Source organism: Indicator indicator, chromosome 30 (assembly GCF_027791375.1).
Source record: "Indicator indicator isolate 239-I01 chromosome 30, UM_Iind_1.1, whole genome shotgun sequence".
NCBI classification, from domain to species: Eukaryota; Metazoa; Chordata; class Aves; order Piciformes; family Indicatoridae; genus Indicator; species Indicator indicator.
The window spans coordinates 4919563-4923342 of NC_072039.1; positions in this window are offsets into that span (position 1 = coordinate 4919563).

Sequence of the window (3780 nt, forward strand, 5' to 3'; positions counted from 1 at the left end):
AGTGTGTACATTATGGCCTTGGAAATGAGTTCCTAAAGATCTCCTCACTGGGTTTTGTTATGCTGTTAATGATTAATGCGAGTATAATTGTGGCTGCTGCTGGTTCTGGGTTTTGGGAGACACAATTCTTAGCCATTGAAGTGCAAGCCTAGGTAACAATGTCTTTTTCTTTGCAGCAAGATCGTTGTAGCGATTAAGTACTTAAGAACGACTTGCTGGTGCATTTGTACTAAAGTATCTCTTATTCATATGCCATCTTGTTATCGAGCCATGAAAGTGGGAGCATTTTCATCAGACAAAGCCTCTGAGTCTCCCATAAGGCAGGTAAGATGGATTTCCATCCACCATCAAGCAGTTAGCAGGCAGGAGTGGTTTGCTCCTGAGTTAGTAACAACGCTGGGAGCAGCTTTCAGGGGAATTTGCATCCTCGTGTTTGAGTGACCGCTTTAAACCCCTATCAATATTTTATTAGGCAAATGATCAGTCTGTAGGTAAAAGAGGTAAACAGTTTTGTCTTGCTTAAAAGTAAGGTAGTTCAGTTGCCCTAATGATAACTGCGGAGTACCCTTAAAAATTAGGCGTGGGCAAGCCGCTGTGCAGGGATGCTGTCAGGTGGTGCTGGCTGAGCTGGGCAGCTGCTCTGTCAGTTCAGGGCTTGTAAGCAGTAACTCATCGGCCTGGTACTGGGTGTTGCTGTAGTATTGCTTTCGCGGTCCCACAGGCAAGTCTGGGATAAGATACAGTGAGAGCCCCCGGTGATGCAAAACATCGTCGAAGAGTATCTATGAACAAATTAGTTGTGAACCACCACATCCCCCCGCCTCCAGCCTGAGAAGACAACAGGGAGGAGGCAGGACCAGAGGAGACGTGGCCCGAGCAGCCGGGTCTGGTGTGCAGCGAGCAGGACCGGTCTGCGGTGCCCGCTCCGCCGGGCCGGGACCAGTACTGGGGCGCTGAGGCCGGGCTCAGCTGTGGGGCACCGCCCGCCGCCTGGCTCCGCCCGCACGTTGCCGGCGCCGCAGCACTCTTGTCCCCCCCGCGCCACCGTCCGCTCGCCTGGGGTGAGAGGTCACGGCTGCGTCCCGGAAGCAGCGGGAGGCGGTGGAGGAGGAGGCGGAGGCGGGTGTCCGGGCAGCTGCGCCGGCAGCGGCTTCTCCCCACCTCACCCCGTCCGGCCCCCTCCCCGTAGTCCCGGTCAGGGCAGGAGGATGGTGCAGAGCCCGCCCGCACGGCAGCCTCGCCGCCTGTGAGCCCCGCCGCTGCCTCCGGGCCTCGACCCGCCCGGCCCGGGGGCCTCTTCCCCGCTTCGGGCGCCGGTAAGATGGGAATGGCGGGGCGGGAGGCTGTAGCAGAGTGGGCTCGAGGGTTTCCTGTGCCATGCCAGGCCAAGCTCGGGAATCCCGGCCATCGCCAGCCTGCGGGCCCAGGAGCGCTAGATTTGGGGTCGTCTTCGTCCGTCTTCACCGGTGAGCGGCGGGGGCACCTCCGGGCCTCGACGCCGGCATCCTCCTGGTGGGGTGGGTGGGTGGGCGGGCAGCAGCGGGGAACATTGGGTCGTTCTGGTGACGGTTGTATAACGGTGGGAGCACGATGCGAACCGCTGGGGGAGCGGCTGCCGTAGCCTCGTCCCCCTGGCCGGAGACAGAGCGGCTGAACCGGACGCAGCCTCCTCTGCTGCCCCTTCCGCAGAGCCTCGGGCTCCGGGGAGTTTGTTTTCGGAGCTACATGGCAACACCGTTAACAGGAGTGATTCAGCTTGACTGTTCTATTTTAGCCTTACTTTGGCTTTATGGTTTATTTTTTTAAAAAATATATATTTAGATATTTTAAAGGTTGTTAACTTGACGTTTGTAGATGTGGCATCGTACCGGGAAAAAATAGCAAGAAAGAGTAATTTCGGTAGCAGTAAGAATACTTCCGATTCAAAATAGCTTCCAGAATAGCGATTAATTTGTTGTTTGCGTTTGGTTGGTGGTTTTGGTTTGTTGGTTTTGTTTTTTTTTTTTACCATTTGCTGTACGTTAATATTTTAACTTTTATTGGTTTGATTTAGCTTGGTTAAAGATGTTATGATGTTTTTAATAGTAAAATCTCTGCTGCCTCACGCTTAGAACATGGCTGCGAGCTATCTAGCACTGAATTTGAACCATGGATCATATTCGCAGATATGGACATTCTAGGAAGTGTTTCTGCCTGACAAGGGAAAGACCAGTTCTCAGCACAGGTCTTTCAGTTTTTTTGTTTCCTCTTTCCTTTGTTTGCTTTTCAAGGGCTTGTCTTTGGGGAAATTTATTTGCATGATTAGCTCCGGTAGGGTAATTACAGGTGAATTTGTTCTCTTAGACAAACCTTGTGTCTGGATAAGAATCCATGGGTTACCCTTCACATCCTTGTTGAACTTCTGAGGAAGTTTGGTAGTTGGAGGTGTTGTGGAATGGAAGCCTGTTGTGGCTGAACTTGTCATTTGTGGTAAATCATTAATGGGTTCTTATATGCAGTCGAGTTATAGGAAATATATGTACTAATCTTTTTGCTTCCAGATTGGACATACAAAAGGGTTCTAGATTCATCTAGGGAGTTGCTGCCACTTCCATCCTGTTTTTCCTCTGCTCTGGGAACAAGGTGATGGCTGTTGTCCAATTTCTGGTCAGCAGGTGCCCACAGGACAGGGGATAAATAACTTTTGCAGGCAGCTTGAGCAGAGATAATATTGAATTGTGCCTGCGAGACTGTAATGCTCCTTGACCCTAGATTGAGTCCTGTCAAAGAGGATTAAGACCTCGGTAGCTTTGTTACCTCCCCTGATTTGAGGAGTGGCTCAGGGCCGGTGGAATGTGATTCTTCTTTACCACTTGAAAGACAAGAACTTGAAATGCTGCCTGATAACACAGAGTAGGCACTGTGCTCAGTCGGTTGAGAGAAGCATCTGAGGGCACGAACAAACAGACCTCGGTGTCCTTTGTGTGAGCCAGCCACATCCGGCAGGAGACAAGAGCCTGGCACGTCCATCACCCCTGGACAGACAGACAGACGGTGTACCACGGGAGAGCTGCTCCCTCCTTAAACCCCCCTGACTGGATTCCTGCAGAGCTGTTAGCTGTGATTAAATAGCATAACATTTTTGGTAGAGACGAAGCTGGTTTATCCCATGAGCCTCGAATGAAATATTCCTGAAGCTTGTCGTTGCCAGAGTTCTGTTACTTTCCCCAAACCCCCCTTTGCCAAAGGTCTGTCTGTGTTGGGAGCTTCATCTTTTGAGAAGGTCCTTCCGACCTGTGGAGAAAGCTGGTTCCCAGGACTCAGAACTCCCCGTTTTGCTTTGGAAGAAAACATGAATGCCCTGGCACGGTGGGGTTTGTTAATTACCTGTCTGTAAAATGGAAACTGTTACCTGTGTGACTTTGGGCTAAGCAAATTAAAATTCTCTTTCCTTTGACCAACGGGGGTGAAGTGCACAGACATGGTAATATTTATTATTGCCATAGCCTTGAAATTTCAGCTGTTGCCTAAGTCCCTTGGTTTTGCTGCTGTTTGTATTTTCTCCTTCACTAGTGGCTGCTGGCTGTTTTCCTCTTCCTCTTGCACAGTCAGTGCTACCTTCATTCTCCATCCAGGACTCTTTATTTTGCCATCCCCACTAAAGCTGCCATTTCCTCATCTTGTCAGTCATTTTCTGCTTGTGATTCAAGCTGTGTATCTGTCTGCAGCTCTGTCTCCTTACAGCTCTCATTACAAGCAACAGTTCTCATTACAGCCTCAAGAGCCTTTTCCTGGCATTTT